The 21,588-nt window shown below is 40.6% G+C and overlaps 1 long non-coding RNA gene across 10 annotated transcripts in view; it reads left to right on the top strand.

The window, feature by feature from the left end:
* LOC141982585 (uncharacterized) overlaps nucleotides 1-21,588 on the top strand; it is a 176,739-nt gene that overhangs the window by 22,483 nt on the left and 132,668 nt on the right. The window contains exon 1 of one of the 10 annotated variants that reach the window (XR_012638133.1): nucleotides 21,327-21,454. The exons of 8 other annotated variants lie outside the window; for them this stretch is intronic. This is a non-coding gene — a long non-coding RNA (uncharacterized LOC141982585). Of the gene's footprint in view, nucleotides 1-21,326; nucleotides 21,455-21,588 lie in introns of those variants that run through there. One more of the 10 variants, XR_012638135.1, reaches the window with a different exon arrangement.

The raw sequence follows: 21,588 nt of genomic DNA, 5'->3' as shown, positions 1-21,588 counted from the left end.
AAGTAAATATTAATTTAAATCATGTATGTTTGCTAATAGCAAAAACCTAATACCACCAAACAAAAAACGAATAAGGGGACTGAAGAAAATTCAGATGGAGAAAGTTCAGCTAATGTAAAATCAAGTAACCAAGCCTTGCCTATGCTAGCCTTTGTTTTTCTTAAAATAACCCACTCTTGTTTTCACTGGTGCAGCTCCTTTGGGGGTAACCATGATGGGGCCACTAGTGGAGACAGGCTGCGGTGGTGCTTGGTGCATTAGCCGCTGTGTCATCTGCTTTGTTCCGAACAGAGCAGGCAAGCGGCAAGCAGCCTATGCTACAACTCATATCCTCATTACCACTGGTGGCGCTACCTCAGTAGTAGTGGTGGTGGGAAACTTAAAAGAATAAAAATTAGTGTTAGACAAGGCCTTAGACAGGCTCTCACTGTTGCTGCATCCATCCCCGAAGGCAAGTTGGAGCTTCATTCTGAGAAAAGTATTTGTACTTGAGGAGTGGTGAGCGAAGTTGCCCAAGATGAGGTAGGGAATGTTCTTTGGGCGAATTCTGAACTACGTTACACCTCCCGCCACACTGTAAAAATCAATGGAAGTGCAAAGGTGTGAATCAGTAAAGAATTTGGGCCCTATGTGTTTATTCCTGTGCTAACTTTTCTTTTAAGCTAGTTCATTTTTCAGCTCATTGCATATCCTGTCCCATCACGACTTGCCTCCTGGGATCTCTCATTGTCAGACACTTCTATGACCATTAAAACATTTCTAAACAAACGAACTAAATAAAAAGGGAATCTTTTCCAAGAGCCTTCCCCAACACTTCCCGCATTGTCGCACCACTTGCAACAAATGTGTTGGTGTCTTTACTCATGTTATCTGTATGCAATAGATTGTAATATCCTCAGCTCACGACAAGGACAGAGGGATGACATTTTCCATTAGAGCTATGGCAATTTACACCAATTGAAGATCTGCTCCCTTGTCTTTCTGTACAATGGCGGTGATTACACAATGATTGGTTTTCATAATATTCTTTTTCTTGTTCTATCTCTGGTACTTATATGGTCCCCTTCACTATAATATCTGAGCACTACACAATCTTGAACATATTTATCCTTACAACATACAGTCCTATGAGGTAGGGAGGTTCTATTATCCCCATTTTACAGATAGGGAACTGAGGCACAAAGCAACTAAGTAATTTGCTTAAGTTCACACAGGAAGTCTGTGGCAGAGCAGGAAACAAAAACATGGTCCTGAGCCATAAGCTAGTTCCTGAAGCACTGGATCATTCTTCCTTTCTATTGTTCTTCTCTGCCACGGAGTGTTCAGGTACACAGTGACAGGGGAATACATTTTTTTATGCTGAACTTGCTTGATTCCTTCAGGATTAAAGCCTAATGGCTGAGGAAAATCTGTCTCCTATCAGGTTTCTCATCTTTACAACATTAGCCATTCATAGAATCATAGACTATCAGGGTTGGAAGGGACCTCAAGAGGTCATCTAGTCCAAACCCCCTGCTCAAAGCAGGACCAATCCCTGACTAAATCATCCCAGCCAGGGCTTTGTCAAGCCTGACCTTAAAAACTTCTAGGGAAGGAGATTCCACCACCTCCCTAGGTAACGCATTCCAGTGTTTCACCACCCTCATAGTGAAAAAGTTTTTCCTAATATCCAACCTAAATCTCCCCCACTGCAACTTGAGACCATTACTCCTTGTTCTGTCATCTGCTACCACTGAGAACAGTCTAGAGCCATCCTCTTTGGAACCCCCTTTCAGGTAGTTGAAAGCAGCTATCAAATCTCCCCTCATTCTTCTCTTCTGAAGACTAAACATCCCCAGTTCCCTCATTCTTAGGACAGGAGGGGAAAGCATGAGGAATGAAATTTCCATATCTTTCAGAACTGCCCCTTGCATGGGTTCTGTGATGTACCTCACTTAACCAGTTCAGTGGGAAGAAGTTCAGTGTTTCACCTCATCTTGATATTCTGTTTGTTTGGACAGTGTGGTGATAGGTCATCATCCTGTGTTCATGTTGCTGATAATTATCCCTTATATTTTGGGATGCTACTATAATGATCTTGGTAGTCAAAGAAAGGTTGAATATGGGATGGGGACATCATTTTGAATCCACAGTATCTGCTAAGAACCAAACCCTATCCCTGCTGGTTATAGAAGGTCTGGTTTACCCAGGGGAACTGATAGGGTTTTGCAGAGAAAGCAGTTGGAAGGAGCAAGATATAAGGACCCCATGTAGTTTACCTTCATAATACTTAATCCTGCCATGAGTGCAGGGGACTGCACTGACAAGATGACCTCTTAAGGTCCCTTACAGTCCTATGCTTCTAAGATTAATCTACTGTACTGTGCTTCACAGGGACATCTCCACTGCTGTGTCCAGTGTTGGGGGAGCAAGGGTGGAGCTAATGGATCCACAACTACACCAAAACCCATGGTCATTCTCCCTCATGGAAGTGGAGTACACCAGCTGTTGTCTCTATGCTAGAGGTCCAGGCGTTGGCTCTAGAGGCAGGAAGGTTTTTTCCAGAATGTAGGTTTCGTTAGGGTGGCTTCTTTTGTTGTTCTTGCTATATTTCCAACATCATATTTTGAGCCCCTTTAGGATCTTGCACCCTAGCCAAGATCTGCACTTTGCATCATTCTTTGACCAATAGAAATAGTTGGATGAAGCATTAAAGCATCATATTTCCAAAAGAAAAACAAAAAAGGTCCGATCATTTTTTTTTCTTTGGGTCTGATTGTCTCTGCTTGTTTATGGCTGCAACTAATTTGCTCGTTTGCTTGCTGGAAAATAGCTAATTAAAACCCACTTCAGCTAACAAGCTGACTGGGACCATGCAAATGTCACTCTCTGCTGTCTGCTATTTCCGTTTATACTTTACATTATTAGTGTTGTTTTTCCTCCCTCCATAGTAATAAATGCAGGGATAGATTTAGTGCCCTCTTCACAGGTGTGTGCTTGTACATCAGCACATCAACCCTAGAAAGTGCTGCGTTTTTACTGCACTTCAGTACTTTGAGTGTTATTACCCCTGACAGTTAATGGTTTCAGACTACATTGCTTGTTAGCACTAGATTCTGAACAGCTTCATCTATCTTTTTGTTTTTACAGTGACTGGTCACATTAAGTATATGTGTCTGAGCTATTAGTCCCGTCTGTTCATTGAATGCATTTCATTTGGTAGGTTTTTTTGCTAAAATTAGTATGTATTGTCATCCGTATACTTCAACACATCGACTTTTGTTATAATTATGCTGTCATCATTGTGCTTCCACACACTTGCTAATTTATTGTAGCTAAATTAGACCTAATATTAGCAATTTTGCAGCTGTTCCCATAGACCGCGTGCAGCCATATATTTGTACATTGTTTGGTAATTGGATTTCGAGGCCTAGGAATGGACTGCAGCACTCATAGAAATAAGGGAAAGATTTGAGGAAAAGTGAAACAATAAAAATACAGGCCCAAAAAGGATTTCAGGGGATTAGCTTCCTGAGCCAGCATAAAAGGGAATGTTTTTTCAGGACCAAGTTTAAAAAAAAAAAAAAGAGCTAGCACACCAGATTTGAGACACCCCCACGAAGCATAATCTTTCTGGGCGGGGATTTACACTACCACTTCCCTTGATAAGTCTTGATGGTTTTTATCCAGTGGTTGAACAAAGCAAAGCTCCTTGAACTGATGTAGGGCCTTGCGGAAATGCTTCTCATTGTATTGCATGAGAGATGCCTAGGAAAAATTCTCAACATTAGTGGGGAACAACATTCCAAATGCAAATGTTGGACTTTTCTGAAATAAATTCTTCGTATGTATGTGTGTGTGTGTAAGGGGAATGGAAATTTTTGTTGTACTTTGTTTAAGCACTCTCCCTTGCTCTCTCCTCCTCCTCCCCACCATCTCCCCCTGTGATAAATGAAGCGGGGTGGTGGTGGTAAACTCCCTTTTATGGACACCCAGCCAACCAGTTAGCTATAAAGTCCCTCTTGGTGGCTGTCCTCTGCTTGCTTTACCTGTAAAGGGTTAACAAAGTCCCCTAGGTAAAGAAAAAGGAGTGGGCACCTGACCAAAAGAGCCAAAGGGAGGGCTAGAACTTTTTAAAATGGGGGGAAAAAACTTCCCTTTGTCTGTGTGTTGTGGTTCTCTGGAGAGCAGAGACACAGAGCAGCAATGCTGTAAGTAGCTTTAAGCTAGGTATGATCACAGATCATTAATTCATACCTCAAACCTACTTATCTGAAGCCTCAGATATGTAAGTAAATTAGGGAATATCTAGAAAGATGTGATTAGGGTTATTTCTTTTATTTCTTATTGGTTTGTGGACTCCTCTGTGCTAACCCCAGATGCTTTTGTTTTGCTTGTAACCTTTAAGCTGAACCTCAAGAGAGCTATCTTGATGCTTAATTTTTGTAATTGTTTCTTTTAAGATCTAGCAAAAAGCCTAAGTTCCAAATGTATTTCCTTTCTTTTTGGGTTTAATAAAATTTACCTTTTTTAAGAACAGGATTTGTGTCCCTAAGAGGTTTGTGCATATGTTGTTTAATTAGCTGGTAGCAACAGCTGATTTCCTTTTTTTTTTCCCCTCAGCTCTTCCTGGGAAGGGGGGGGGGTGAAAGGGCTTGAGGGCACCCCACAGGAAGGAATTCCCAAGTGTTTCTTCATGGGTTCTCAAAAGGGGTTGCGTGTTTTTGCACTTGGGTGGTGGCAACATCTACCCATCCAAGGTCACAGAAAAGCTGTGACCTTGGGAGTTTAAAACCAGCCTGGAGTGGCCAGCATTAATTTTTTTAGAATCCTTGCGGGCCCCCACCTTCTGCAGTCGAAGTGCCAGAGTGGGGAATCAGCCTTGTCACCTCCAGTAGTGCCTGGTTCTCAAAGCTTACTCATCTCATCTCCATCTGATGTTAACATAGGCAAAGAACAAGAGGGCTGGCTTTTAAAATAAGCTGTTAAAATAAGGAAGGCAGAACAAAATTCCGTTCTTGAGAAGCAACCCTATCCAGTAGCAACCTATTCCTTGCCTAAGCTAGGCCACATGCAATTTTAGCTCTGGAGTTAGCCATTGATGAGAGCACTTCTTCAACAAAAGAAATGTTGAAAGCCCTTCCTTGAATTCTCTGTGTCTTTTCCTTGAACAACCTTGTGATACAATGGAAGAAGAGTTAAGAAAGCAAAATGTTAATAAAAACTCAACACAAAACAATATCACAAATCAATCATTTTAATTTCTGAAACAATGGAAGAAGAAATAAATAATTTAAAAGTTTAAAGTAATTAAATATCCTTTAATCAAAGCTGCATACCCCATGCTTACTATCTATCCACCAGCTTAATAAGGATATTCTAATTAGATATTAACATTGCTGGCAAATACATATCTGAGTTAAAAAATAACAAAAAGAATATTTATTCAGTTACAATATATAACAAAGAGTTCCTTCACAACTCACTGCAAGCTGTTGCACCAGGCTCCTTCTGTTCCACGTCCCATAGTCCAATCCTTGATTTCTTTTTAAAAAACAATATGGAAACTGATCTGTGGAAAAGTAATCTTGCATAGGGCAGATCAAGTGAGAAGACAAAACTCAGCGCCTAAGAATGGCTTGTGCAGGAAAATCTAACTAAGCAGTAGGCAGTTTAACAAATTTTAAACTGACAATTCACACAAAATATTTGAAATAATAAACCCACCCCAGAACAATCTACCCCCTGACATACCACAATAAACAACCAAACAGCTGCCAGATAACATTCAACTATCCTTAAAGATTCCAACCACCTCTCAACCTTCCCTGAAAGCCTGGAAAAATATATATCCCTTTAGTATGTAAGGGATATTTGTATTTCAAGCCAGTTCTCTGCAACCTAGTTAGTAGACACAGATGTGACTATACTTGGTGTAGGGATTGTTCCCAGTTGCAACGACACCCCAGTGGGGAAAACAGGAGAAGTTTGTCATTGTTTAATTTTTAGCTCAGTTTGTTTTTGTTTTTATTTATATCCCTGCCAAGCTTTCCCTCTAAGATACCCCAACCCCACCCTACCCCACCACCACCTCTTTTCCTTTGCCATGCAGACCCAACCACTTCATCCCCTTCTTTTAGACGCTATTCACTACTCCCCCACCCACTGCATAGCCCTTCCTTTGGTCTGATTTCTCACTACCTTCTTTTCTCATACCAGCTGAGATTTACCTATCATCTGGCAGAAGACAATGGTGTTAAAGGAACTCCCTTTCTTTAGCCACTTTGCATCATGCTCTACATTCCTCATTCACACATGATTACACAAGGAGCACCCGCTATACAAGTGGCCAGCTGTTGAAATCCTGAGTATAAAAAGATAAGGGAGATTATCCATTAAATATATGAAAGCTAAGATAATTTGTGCATTTTAATTTCTTATTTTTATTGTTTAAAACAGCATCTTTATATTAAGATACTAAAGACCTGATATATGCATGCAAAACAAGTTCAGCACCAGGTCTAGAAGCTTCTCTTAGGACACATCTACACCCATGTATACTCCTCAAGTAGCTGGCTGTCCAGTTGCTTTGATTCTCTTACTTCGGAGTGGGGATGCTAAATGCTATACCATGGGCCAATTGGCTGTAATCACAGTTAGCAGGTTGAACAGACTTGTGAAAATATTTTCTTTATGTGAAGGGAGACGCTGTGCACTTTGCCACAGCAGAAGTTGCTAAACCTAATGTAAAATGACAAGTCCTTTGGCAGCAAAAGTCACTTCTAATAGATGCACTGTCTATGAAATGGGAGAGAAACAAAAGCAGTTTTCTAGACAAATGTTGTCTCCTGTCTATCGTATCGCTTCCCTCCTCCTCAGGCTCCAGTGATGCCAACTCTGATGCTACATTAGTTTTTCTCTCCCACGCCTGTCTTCTCCTGTGCTGCCCCCTGTGCATGGAACAATCTCCTGAATCGAATACGTCAGGTTCCTTCCCCTCCTGATTCAAATCCTTCCTAAAGATCCTCAGCCCAACATTCCATCACTCTTTTGCTGTATTTGTAGAGAGCTTTCCACTCTGGTATTTGGGAACTCCCTTAGGGAGGTGAGAGTGAGATCAGGAAAAGACAAAGAAAAAAACCCCAACCCTCTCATCTTATACTCTCCTCTGAGTCTCCTTGTGCACTGTATATCATGAATGTCTACATCTCAGACTATAACATTACTGTCTTTCTATCTATGTATTTATATGACCCCATCACCATAGCACCAGAGCTCTTCACAGAAACTAACAAATGTAACCTCACAGCACTCCTGTGAGGTAAAGTATTATTCCCCCCATTTTACAGATGGAGAATGGAGAGAGAAAGGTTTAGGGCCAGATTGTTAACCTTCCTGCATCAATGAGCAGTTATGGACATCAGCAATTCCTCTCACTTCAGTGTGACTATTTGTGTAACAGGTTCACAGTCAGACCACAGCGATTGCCTAAGACCACATAGGAAGTCTGAGCTGATCTGGGAATCAAACCCAAATCCAATGTCTTTACCACACCACTATCCTTCCCTCCTCTTTATATTTGTGCCTTGTACAGTGCTGAATGCAGTGTCGGTGCTTAAATGATACTATATACAATAGTGACAAACGCCTTCCTAGCCAAAGCCGACATCCCTGGGACAGACCGAGGAGAAATCATCTTTAGTTCAAAGGCAGTAGGTGAATTGTAGCTTTCCATATCCAAACAAAATCTGAGTACAGAGCTGTGTGACTGGATGCCATGATACAGTTCTCTAAATACATTGGGTCTGATTCTCCACTGCCTTGCACTTTGTGAAAAATGGATATAAATGTTGCCATATCAGAATTCTTCACTTACAGCTCTGGGAGAATTAAAACTCGAGACAGGGACAAAGTGCCTGAAGGCAGTTTAAGGATGATTGAAAGAGATGCTGTAGCAGGCTCTAGTTTGCTTTCTCTTGACTCTTTCACCTGTGTGTTATGGTGTGAAAGAATGCTGTAGTGGCAATTTCAGAAGCAAATATAGCATCTGCAGTACTGCAAATGCCCATCTCTAACATGCACTTTGTATGAGATCTCAGAGTTCATATAGCAACAAATGTGAGGATATGTGCTTTGTTTCTTTAAACCTGTAGCAGGAACCCAGGCAGGAGGGGGCTGGGGAAGGTTCTAGGCAGAAGCACTATACAGAAGCAAAGAAATGTAACCCTTCTGCCAGATGGAGCCGGCAACAACCAGAGCCGGGTTCAATATCTAGGGATTCCTTTCTACCCAGTAACCTGGGAAAATTACACACCACCCCTGGGTGCCTCTGAGAGGCAATACTTCCCCTCTCGCAAGCACAGAGTCTGAGTGTAGGAAAGAAACTTTTAATGAAAGGAGGGAACTTACCGGACATCAATTAGAGAAAATGCCACAAGCAGCATTCATAATCATAGAACTGTGAGCAGGACACCACCCCAGAATGTGGGGCAGTGCCTTCTGCCTCATGTTTTTGAGATCTACAACCAAAGGTTGCTTTTCTGTGCTGCTCTCTGCTCCCTCACCATACCCCATTCACAGTGATTGTCCTTGGTCACTGAGGACCCATGGTTCAGAGGTGCATCTGGGTGAGTTCACCTCCCACCTGGGGAAGAAGGCACCTTGCTTGCTCTACCATCTGAGTATTTGTGCTGGCTAGCCACCCCGCCAGCTGCTCATCCCTCTCCGCTGGCCGCCCCGCCAGCTGCTCATCCATCTCCACTCGCCAGCCGCGCGTTTGCCGGCCGACTGCCAGTCACCTTCTGCTGCCACCTGCCTCTCTGCTGTGACCTCTGCAGGTCAGTCTCTGAGTGATTTTCAGGTCCTTGCAGGCTGAACAGAAATGCTGTCCCACAAGCAATTTCAGTTCTCATTTGAGCACTTTAGAATAACTAAAGGCTCCTAATAAAGCCTATTTCGCTCTATCTTTGAACAGTGGAGAGGAACAGGTTAAACCAGATCGGGGACCCGTAGGGAGCATCCTCATCTCCTGGCTGGGACACCTGTCCCCACCCGTCTTACTTTCACAGGGGTCTGGCATTCGAGCTGCTGGCTTAACTAGGTCCTTTCAGCTTTATTCATACAATAAAGACAACAACATTGATGATAATATTTCACTACCCCTGCATTCAGTACTAAATTGATTTGTAACCCAACACCAGCCAAAGTTGATCACTTGAACAACACAGATCTATCTGCTGGATATCTTGGCAGAGTAGGTGTGTTCACGTAAACACAGTTTGCTCCTGAAGTCTCTCTCCCTCCCCAACTAGCTGTCAGAGGTGAGTTCGTTCACACCCTGCTTACATCGACATTAGGGGAAATAGTGTTTTGCTTATTCTAATAAAATTCCCTGTTCAGTGTTTAAAGCAAATGACTGTGATTCTTTATCATTGCCATGTGGCAGTGGACAGAACTTAAAATATGCAAATTCCCACCTCAAGTGTTATCTGAAATCAGTTTATTTGATTTCTGTGTTTAAAAGTCAGCATGCAGGCCTGCCAAGATCTGATTTTCTCACAACAGATTTCTGTGTTCATCTCAGCTGGAAGTACAGAGCGCTGAGTCTCCGCTGCCTTGCACCTTGCACAGTCATTCACACTTGTGCAAATGGGTGTGAAATACAACTATTTTGATTTGACAGCATTTTACACTGACACAAGGCAGTGGGGAATCAGACACTTGGAGAAGAGTCTCTCTTGGAGTTTGTATTACTGTGTCCAGTCTCAGCTGACACTGGAAACTGAAAGTCCAGAGGCATGGGAAAAATAGGTTGGAAGTGATTTTTACTTGTTTTAAATCCGTATGTCTTGGTGTACTTTTCACACCTTTGCTTTCCTCCTCATCACTCCTTAAAGAGCATCTAAAAATATTCCCTTAGTCCATTGCCTCAGATTGGAAAGACATTTTCAGCAAGGCTTCTGATCCCTTTCACTGTACGTATAGATTTACAGTACATACATCTATATGTACAGTGACTATTCTTAAAATAGTCTTTTTTCTTAAAATTCAGGTGGTCCCTGAAAATATTTCACCTGCTGAACTGGTTAACAGTGGCATTAATGTTCTCATCACATTATTTAGAAGAGCAACAATTGTATCTTTTAAAATATAAATATGACATAGATATGAAAAAAAAATTAAATATATAATATATTTTTTGGTGATACCAGGCTGTAACAAGCTTATTTAAGAACAAAACAACACAAAATACTGAATGACTGAAGCAGTGTAGTTAATTGGAATCGATCTTACTTTTTAGCACCAGGAAGTGCATAATGGAAGATAAGATTGATTGTAATGCTGGATCACTTCATTTAAAGAGTGCTAATAGACTAAAATGACAGAACCAATTTAAAATGATAATTTCAGAATCAATATAATTTTTATAACATTGTCAAATCTGAAAAATTAATCTAAATGTATGCTGTGAAACCAATGAATCCTTTTTAGCTATATAATGAAACGAACCACCATTTTCTTGTATTACTTCAGTTGTGCTTTTTTTTTTTAAAAAAGGATTCTTTATGGAATGGGTGGTGAAGTCATTTATCTAACCAGCCTTTTAGCTATGGCGATCTCTGTTCATTTTCTGCTTTGGGCACAAGAGCAAATGGATTATATGCTCCCATTGTAGACCCAGTTTATCTGCATTATGAAATCACCGCAATAATAGTATATTAGGCCCCATTTAAAAGAGGGTCCCATTACTGGAAGGGTACTACTATTTCAGAACAGAACTGATGTGAATTAGTTGGTCTACTAGTCCCTCACTGTCCTAAGCAACATAAACTCACCAACGAAAATGAGAGAAATATACATTAGTGACAGCGAAAAGGAGAACATTTTCCTTTTCTCACTAAAATCCCACTAGGTCTCAGTGTGGGAGTCAGGTCTTGTTAAGAATTGTATTGCCATTTTGGCTGTCGCTATATAAAGACAGAGTTGTTTCTTTTAAATGTTTATTTTTTGTTCATGAACATGCTTGGGTACAAAGTCATATAGTATTCAGCAGAAAAGATCCAACAGAAATGATCCATCACCATTTGCAAAGTCAAAGGCTGTGCACATCATTGAAGTCTTTGGATTATGCTTCCTTCAGTCTAGCCAACTGGCCCAGAATTCTTTCCTAAGATTCCCTGGTGTCCCTGCCAGAGGCGGTGCTAGCCCATTGGTGGCCCTAAGCAAGAATATTTTGCCCCCCAACACATAATAAAAAGCGAATAGGGGGCTCCCTTAAGCTGCTCAGGGCCCTAAGCAATTGCTTAGTCTGCTTATCCCTAGCGCTGGCTCTGGTCCCCACTATGAAGAATCATGAAATACTAACCCTGGTTCAGAAGGGTCTGAAAAGGTCCCTCCCCTGCCATGGGATGACTTTAAAGTAATTAACCTACCCAAATTCAGGTTACCACCTGATCACAAAATTCTCTGTGTGCTTTTAACCAGTCTCAACATTCTTTGTAGTAACTTGGGTCCTCCTCTCTTTTGCTGATAGTATTGTACCATCTTGGGGCAAGGTTTCTTTTTCAGTGACAATCATGCTGCAAAAGTCTTCCTCACACTCACTTTAGAGACTAGAGACCTGTCTGAAGTCAATATTTTCTTCTGACAGCACAAATAGCAGTGAACTACTCCGCCCCTTTGATTAACAAACAAGGGTAAAGCCTTGGCCCCATTGAAGTCAAAGGGAGTCTTGCCATTGCTGACCTTGTCAGAGGGTGGACGAAGAGGTGTACATCAAAGTTAGCCTGAATGCCTCTGTTATTATTGCATACCTGCAAAGAAGAGTGAGCCTAAAAGGCAGGTCAACACACTGCTTCACCTGAGGCAGTGAGCATGTTACAGTTTTGCCAGCAAAACAGCAGTGGCAACATAAGAATCATTCTAAGTGAATTTATTGAGTAGTGATCTCACTGTGATCATGAGTGATTTGGGGTTATTTTCCTGCTGTGTGTGTGTGAGCTGACCCTAAGACAGGAATAATTACAATGAGAGTGAGAGAACACATGTACGGAGACACCAAAGAGCACTTTGGAGTGCTTTGTATTTCTTAGAGATTTAATGAATTATAATATGATTTGGCACAAACTGATTGGGGAATAAAAGAGAAATGCAGAAAGACTAATGATCTGGCATGCAATGGGAAGTGGAAAGAAAACAGCACTTTTTAAGTGCATTTTTTCCCTTTTGTGTAAGATCTGACTAGGTCCAGGCAGAGCAAGCGATAGACTTCTGTGAGTTAACACAAACGTAAAGCAGCACTTTAAAGGGGTTTTATTCACTCCTTGGGGTCTCCGTTTGTATTGTAATATCTCAGACCTGTCAGGCAGAGAACAGACAAAGATGTTAGATTCTGAGTCTTGAGTAAAGCTCAGTGACTGGAGACTTAAAAAAGAAAAAAAAAAAAGTGCATCAAGAAAAAGTTCATGGTCTTGCCGTGAGTGCTGCTTCCACGGGCACAACTGAGAAACATCAATCAAACAGGAGCGAGAGAAACAAGCTCCTGTCTCCACTGCTGCAAACTCCAGGCCAATGGGAGCTGCTGGAAGCGGCGGCCAGTACGTCTCTTGGCCCGCGCCGCTTCCAGCAGCTCCCATTGGCCTGGAGCAGCGAACCGTGGCCACTGGGAGCTGTGATCGGCCGAACCTGCGGACGCGGCAGGTAAACAAACTGGTGCGGCCTGCCAGGGGCTTTCCCTGCACAAGCGGCGGAACAAATCTGGGAACCACTGCACTAGATAGACCCCCCCCTCCCCCGACCCCTCCAGAGAATGCTGTATGGATGGGAGAACCAGGAAATAACAAGGCCGTAGCAGCTGCAATGGAACATAAAAGACAATGGCAATCCCGCAGATAATTGGGTCCCAAACCATTTAGGGCTTTGGCAACCTTAGACAACACCATGAAAGCAAATAGCAGCCAGTGCAGTGAGCTCAAAAGGTATGCTGCTGTGTTCTGTGCCATCTGATGCTACTGAATGCTCTGCAAAGGTAGCCTTGAGAGCACGTTAAAATAATCTAGCCTGGCGATGACAAAGATGTGGGTCACTTTGGTGAGGTTCATGTTACAGAGGAAAGGTCTCAGCCTCTAGACCACCCACTTGGGAAAAACACATTGCATGCTACTGCAGTCAACTTGGAGTCCAAGAGCAGTGGCTCTAATACAGCCACAAGACTTTGCACAATATGACAAAAGCAAGAGCTAGACCGCCGACAGAAAGTGCAGCCCCATGTCGCTGAAACAGCAGTTCTCAACCTTTTCCATACACCAACCCCATGTTGCAACAGAAGTTTCAGGACACCCTCTCCACATCAAGCCACGAAGAAAGAGAGTGTGGTCATGATGCCCTATTTCTATTCTAAATCTATTTCTAAATCTATTTGTGATCCCCAGGCTGAGAACCTCTGTTCTAGGTGTTTTCTTCTAATGATAAGAACGTAACAAGAACCAATGCCTGGAAGTTAATGTCAAACAAATTCAAGTTAGAAATAAGGTGCACACTCGTAACGGTAAGTGGGAATAACCATTGGAATGAGCTGCCAAAGGAAATGATGAATTCGCTTTCACTTGATGTTTTCAGATCAAGACTAGATGCCTTTCTGGAAGATATGCTTTAGTCAAACAAGTTATTGGGCTCAATACAGGGGTAACTGGGTGAAATAATTTGTTTCCTCTGATATACAGGAGGCCAGACTAGATGGTCCCTTCTGGCCTTAAACACTATGAATCTGTAAGGGTCACTTGTTTTATCCAGGCTTATCTTAAGCCAATATATTCCCACCCTTGCCTCCTTCTCCTCTGTGCAAGATCTCATACTATCCTGTTTGGTGATAGGAAATTGTAAATCTAAAAGTTAACCACATATTAACACTAGTGCAAGGCAAAATGCCTGTATATTCCCAGAAGCTTTATGTAGAGGTAATATATGATGTAGGTTCTAGTGAGTACTAATTATCAAGCTTTGCAATCTCCCCCACCCTCCCCCCGACCCCCAAGAAAACTGGATACACCGTAGTTCTGTCCTCGCAATATTCCACCAGCATGTCAACAAAAGCTCCTGGCCAATTGCTGCGGAAGGCTCCTCAGTCAGAAAAATCATCACATGCACTTCACCTGTAGCTGGCAGCTGATAGGATATTGTCAATCAAGGATAAGATGTTTGTGTGTTCTGATCTCATGTCTGAAACCAGGCCAATAAAGTAGGAGGTCATTTGTGTAATTTATCATCTTCCCAAAAAATCACTCCTTGCAGATTTTTTAAGAAGAGGTAAAATATTTGCTCCCCTCCACTCTCCCTCATAGTAGCTGTTTTAATGAAGGGCTGCATATTTTTTGTTAGCAGCTCAGCCACTTAATTCTTAACTTGCTTCAAAACTCTCAGCTGTATGCCATCTGGTCATGGTGACTTGTTGCTCTTTAATTTGTGAATTTGTTCCAGCACTTCCAGTTTTGACACCTCAATCTCTGACAGAGTCTCATCTTTATTATTTGAAAAGAGTAGGTCTGAGGTATGTCTCTCGCAGCATCTTCTTGCAAGACAGATTTAATTAATACTATTTTAACTTAAATTAAAGCAAAATTTACAGCTTTTCTAAAATATACCATCTCCCTGCCTCCCACCCTTCTTGCAACATATCACTGTACTTCTATATTCTTACTAAAAGAGAATAAGTTTTATGGCTATGTGAAACTAGGCAGATTGGCAACCAGTGCCTTCTGTACCTTTTTAAAATGGCTTAAAGTGGTACCAAAGATGTATCCAGTCTATCATTGTCCACTCAGGGCATATTATTAATTCTTAACAAAACTTTTGGGGAGAGGGGTGGGTTGGACAGCCTGTTTAAATACAGCTATAATCGTCTTCATGGTCCATTATTTATTTATCCTCTGGTAGCACCTAGAAGCTTTAACTAAATTGGAACCTCGTTGTTCCAGATACTGTGCAAACATAGTTATAGACGGTCCCTGCTCTGGTGAATGTACAATCTAACTAGAGAAGATAGACAAACAGATATGCACAGACAACATGCAAAGGAATTGTCAATGATGTTTGTGGTATTAGTTACATTTTTAAAATTGTGTTTTAAATATACAGCATCCTCAACTCCCCTCTGTTTCTCCAGACATCCCAGCTAGCCTGCTTCACCAGTGGGTCCCCAATATGCCCTATTTTCACCCTTCCCACCTGGAGAGAGATGCAACAGCAAAATGCCCACTAAGAGTATGTGAATGCAGCTACTCTTTCTTAGTGTATGTGTGACGTGCCTCAGGTGGCACATGACCAGGATTCATCAACAAATTTTGTCCCTGGTTGGATCATTAGGGGTGGGGTGTGTGTGTGTGTGGGGGGGGGTTTGTTGTCTCCTGTCTCCAGTATTTTCTGTGGCACCTGCTGCTTTCCTCCACACAGAGGGGGTGTGAAGCAGCTCCTGCTTGATGCTGATGACTTTTAGCCTAACCAGGCTTCATTCAATTCTGGTTTCCCAGAAGATGTATTACACAGAACTAAATCTTACCAGAAGGAAAGGACACTGCAGAAAAATTTCCTCTTACTGCAAAAAGTAATACCATGGGCCATAATGATGGGATCGCTGACTTGCTGCTGGCCATTAATGTATTCTCAAGTACTCAGAAAACTTTTCTCTGCTGTCCTTTGTAAGCCTCACCCAGCACATGGGAAGGAACGGGCTGCAGAAAGAGCCACTGGGGATGGGCACGTGGGAGGGGAGCAACTTAAAACCAATTCTCACTTCTTTATAGTGCCAGCAAAATGACAGAAGCACACTCCGCTCCTCACAAAGTTTGAGGGTCTCCAGTGACATTTATGTCACTGGAAAGGCATATAATATGTATTCTGTGATTTAATTTTATCTTAATGAAACAATATACATATAAAACTATCCATTAAATATAAAACAGTGAAGTAATTTGCAAATTTTCCTACGGCATAATAAATTAAGCATGGAGAGCACTAGGAATGCAATTTGCAGTCATTTATAATGCAGTGTTTTATGTTAATAATTCAAAATCACATGCTATTTGGAGACACTTCTAATTAATGTATTTATGAAATAGTGAACTGTGACTGTTTTGGTTCCATTTAGCTAAACATTTCAACAGAATGTGCTTGTTGTTGTTTTGTGTTTGCTTGATGGCACCAGCAAACATCAGATGCACAACTGGGGAAAGCTGGGGCCAGGGGTGCTCCTTGTTGTGTTTTTTTTTTCTTGTATGTGTGTACGTGCACGCTATTACCAAAAGGGGAAAAAAGTCCTATAATAACTTGTTTAGATTTTTTAAAAAGGAGGGAGAGGAGTTTCATAGATAAATAATTAACAGGGAGAAAAGTTCAGTACTTTGTTAAAGAATTTCTTAAATATTAAGTATTTTTTGCATGACAAATTTATATATGCTGACATTTCTCCAAGAATTAATCATGACTGATATAGCCAGTAAATTTGTGTTCTTATTGTTTTTTGGATATCATTCAGTATAAGTACTGGACTAAATATTTATCAGGCTGCTACTTTATCAGTTTTATAATGGCTGGCTTCAATCCAGCAAAACAGTTGAATTCCTGAGAGGAGACTTCTAGTAATTTTTTTTTATACAAAACACTGTATGCCATTAAATAATTGCAAATGTAGGCCCCCAATCCTACAACTGGCTTGGCATGAGTGGACCCCAATGCCTGCACAGAACCAGCTGTGGATTAGAGCCTAAATTGCTCTATTGCAGCTGTGTAAAGGAAAGTGGAAGAAAAATACCTGAAATAATTTTCTCTCTCTGCCATCTCTGCTTTCTATAGTAAAGCAAAGGAAAGGAGTAAATACAGGCCAGTACTCCTGGTAACCTTCTCCCCTCCAGGCTAAAATATCCTTTACACATCTCTGAGGAGATTTCTGCATTCTGTATGAACTAAATAGTTATGTCTACTGATAATTTCAAAGCAAACTCTGCAAGTAATAACTCCTTGTGAACACTTAACATCACATATGTGCTTACTGCATAATTATTCTTTATTTTTTTAAAAAAAGCATAGGACAGCATGTATATGTCTGGGAAAATATTTTAAAAATTCTCATGGCCTTTAGCTGTCATTTTGGAAATCAACCAATATAATCGTTAGACTGAGATTGAAAGCTGGATCCTGACTGCATAGTGTGATTTATTTGATACACAGTGAAGAAACTGTTGTTATTTATGATGGAAGTACAGACGGCTAGAACCTTGGGAGTGCTACAGTTTGAGATAATATATGGGTGTCTGTTGAGACTTTTTACTTCCTTAGTAATTGCAATGTCAAATAACAAACTTGTCCAGCCAATCAGATTACTGAAGGGATGATCCTTATGGCACTTATTTATTGATAAAAGGAGAAATATATTGGTATCTTACACACACATATTCAGCATGGTACAATCAGATACCAATTTGCCCCAAAAAATCCAGTATATTTCATAAAAATAGCTTTCCTTATAGTGTTTTGGTAATTCTGCTTCTAGTCCTGGGAAAAATTTTGAGTTTAGAATAATAAAGGTTCAGATTTGGTTCAAGTTTTAAGGCATGGGCTAATTATTATTTTATTTGAACCTCTTGGCCTGTCCCTAATTTTAACTAGAGCTGGGCCCAGACTAATGCCTCTAATCTGAATTTTAGAGTGAAAGTGGCAATTTAAAAACCGAACCTAAAAGTTCAGGATGCAAATTTTTCATCCAAACCAAAGCTCAGGCTGGACACCCCTAAATTTAGAGAGTGTTTCAAATATGGATCTGCATTTTGTGCCTTGGGTCTGTCTCTAATATTAACTTACTGTAAATTGGAAAGGAAGGTTTTTGCTGTTTGTTTATTTTTTCTTCACCTCCATTACATAACTTTTCATTTCATTGGAAGACTTCACTGCTGCTTACAGCAGATGTCTTCAGCATTTGTGGTGTTTCTGAGTTCAAAAGATAGTGGAAGTCTTGTTTTAAAATCCCTTCGTCAGTGGTGGAAAAAAGACGAGATTTATGAACAGGTGCAATTTTATTTTTTTTCTTTCTGACTTCTTTGGCCAGATCCTACATGATTTACATACCTAAACCTCGATCTGCTTGTACTTAGATACTATGGGCATATAAAGTACTTATAAAAACCTCATAGATCTTTTGGGTGCACCATTAACAATATTATTGCCCTTGATGGTCTTTACTCATTTGTTCTAAAAATGATGCTTTTCTAATACACAGGTGAAAATCAGGAGTAACTCCATTGAAGTTAAATGTGCTGTGAGTGGACAAACAGGCCCTATAATTTCCTTATACACAACATCAGATGAAATGCTGTTTTGTTTCAGGTCTTTCTTAACCTGTTATCAAATGGTGTTTGTGTATCTGAATATGTATACTTCAGTGTGTATATCTGGTTACACTGGGCAGACAAACAGTAAGAAATGGGTACTGAAAAGGCTCCAATAAACAAGCAGATGTAACCATATAAAACATCCATTAGCACTTAGCACATAAAGATAACCTTTATACAGCAGTTTCAAAGCGACTTAAAGAATCCTACAATAGGTATATAATTCTCTATTAAATGTCATAGGTTGGTTTGAAAATCCAGAAGAAAATATCATTCCTTTACATGCTAATTCTATTAAATGTCTTCTAAAGAAATTCTAACAATTTGCTAATAAAAGTTTTCAGAACCCTATTCAGTTTCTAGAAAACCCAATAGGCTACATTCTTAATTTCTTTATGGAAAAGACATACTCAGTAATGACTGTTTTCTAAATCTTATGCAGTCTTGAATTAAACCAAAACTACATGATGCCACATATAAAAGAATGATGGGAAACAGGAAAGGTTTATGAATCTGTATATGTAACTGCCTGTTTATGCAGTGTAGTTGTGGCTGTGTTGGTTCCAGGATATTAGAGAAACAAGGTGGGTGAGGTAATATCTTTTATTGGACCAACTTCTATTGGTGAGAGAGTTAATCTTTCAAAGAAGAGCTGAAAATCTGAAGAAGAGCCCTGTGTAAGCTCGAGAGCTTGTCTCTCTCACCAACAGAAGTTGGTCCAATAAAGGATATTACCTCCCCCGCCTTGTCTCTCTACCCCTTTATAAGAGTTGCCTGTATTTCTACTTCTGTATATAGATGTTTATTGACCTGTGCATCCAATTAGAAATGTACTCATGTATCTAACAGTAAATAGCTTTTAATAATATAAATACATTGGTTAAATACTTTGCATTATTTGGGTTTCAAATAAGCACTTTATTCATAAAGTACGTTCCTTTATATTCATCTATTTTTTTAACCGGTTAACACGACAGTTTCCATCCAAGATTGTAGCCCTGATAGCAAGGTGTGTTGGGAAAGGGGTAAGGATATAAGCAGCTCTTCTTGCTCAGTGGAGAGGGAGCAAGATATGCCCTGGCTCTCCCTGGTACGAGAACCTGGTGAGGAATAGCTTACAGTAGAGAAACCAGAAGAGGGCCTAGGGAAGAGTAAGTACTGCTGGGAGCCTGGGAAAGAAACAGAAACTCTGGGCCTCTCCCTTAAAAGGGCCCAAGAAAGACCCTAGGTCAGGGAAGAACTGGTGAAAGGACCTGCTATGAGGAGGCCTACGAGGCACACAAGCAGGGAAGTGCACTTTATTTCAGGCTGGATAGAGCTGGGTCCTGGCAATAAGGGGCTTTCCTGGAGTACTCTGAGGAAGAAGTTGTGAGGCTAAAGAACGAGACAGGGTCAGGTTTTAAGGTGGAAGATAACCGTGGTGGAGTCAATGATAGGTTTGCCAACCCTCTAGGATTGGTCTGGAGTCTCCTAGAATCGGCATCGATCTCCCGGTGACTACTGAAAGCAATCCAGGAGATTTTAATAGGATATTTTAAGAAAATGACATTACATCATGTTGGGGAAAAAAAATCTCCTGGAATAGCTTCAGTCAGAGTTGGCAACCTTAGTCAAGGAATAAGTCTTGGAGAAGGAAATAGAGGGTTTGGGATGTAAACTGGGCATTAACTTTCTTTTTTGGGCCCAAGGTCAGAGTTTCTGAGAGAGGACAGGTGGAAGCTCCTTTCTAAGGGAAGAAAGGTTTGTACAGAACTTTGAGGATGTGCTGCAGCCCAGAATGGGTGAGAAACTGGGTGAAGAATGGTATTTTAAACTATTGTTTGTTAGTGAATTTCATCGAGCTTTTGTTCCTTTAGAATTCTTTTACCCCACAAGGGGTTGTATTTTCTTTTAACTACATAAGTGAGGCAAACTGAGGCAACTGTTGCATTTGCATGGTGAGAGGTAGGAGATATTGCTATGGAACCTAATCCAAAGCCAGTGACAGATGAACTGGGTCTTTTACAGTCAGAGCCAAAGAAAATGTTCAAGCTGTCGTGGATATTGTTATTGCCATGAACAAAGCATGGACAAGCATAAAAAACCCAAACATCTAGCAATCGTTAGCAGTGTAAGAGGTTCTGTAGCAGGAGACATTGCTAACTACAGCTGGACAAATACTGTGATAACAAATCTACACATGCTCAAATGAGTGGTTAAACATTTACTTCAGCCATGTTTGTGGAAAGCAGGGCAAAAGAGGCACAAACATTTGTGTGATTGAACTGAACTAGCACAAACTTTGAGCTCTCCAGATTTCATATTTTTGAAAACAGAATTTCAGAACCTTGATTATAAGATTTATGGGCCAGATTTTCAAATGTATTAAAACCTACATCTCCCATTGGAGACAACGGCAGCTGGAGATGTTCAGCACTTCTGGAAATTAGACCTAAAAATAATACCCCAAGAAAACAGATGAATAACATGTGACTTAGTGTGACCCATTTCAGCTAAGCCACACATCTTGAATAGCAAACCACAGAGTAAATAAAATTTGCTCAAATATCACTGAATAACAAATACATTTCAGAAAATAATGCAAAAAGAAAAGGAGTACTAGTGGCACCTTAGAGACTAACCAATTTATTTGAGCATAAGCTTACTTTTGCGAATACAGACTAACACGGCTGCTACTCTGAAACCTGAGAAAATAATGATCACTCATTATTCATTGAATACATTACTAGTTACAGATTATTTCCTCAGCACTTTTCTCTAAAGCTTATTGAAATAGAACTTGGTGTACATTTTTTAAAAAAACTTTTCTCTCTCTATCTCCCTCCTCTGGGCTGTCTGCATTTTCAATTTAAGGAAAAGCCAGATGTTGTTGGGAATTAATAACTAAGCCAGGTGATGAACTTCTGTGACTTGAAATTCAAGGAGAAAAAACCTCTTGCATTGCAACTGCACTAATCAATAGTGCAGAAGGGTTAACTGCAGTTGGACACAACTGAGATAATAGAATAATCTTCGGCAATGTACTGGGAGAAACCAGGCTGGATGACTCTCCAGGGCATTTAAACTGCCGAGGAACTTATTTTACTTCCAGCAATGATGTGAGTAAGTTGTGAAATGTAACTTTTTTGTTAAGTCGATGTGTTATTTATTTCACAGGGAAAGGGAAATGGCACAGATACAATCCCCCATAAAACAAAGGAATGTCTTTCATGGAATTATTTGCAAAGGCTCT

The sequence above is a fragment of the Natator depressus genome, chromosome 2 (assembly GCF_965152275.1).
Source record: "Natator depressus isolate rNatDep1 chromosome 2, rNatDep2.hap1, whole genome shotgun sequence".
Taxonomy (NCBI): domain Eukaryota; kingdom Metazoa; phylum Chordata; order Testudines; family Cheloniidae; genus Natator; species Natator depressus.
Note: the sequence above shows the minus strand (reverse complement) of the source record. Positions and strands in the feature narration are given on the sequence as shown.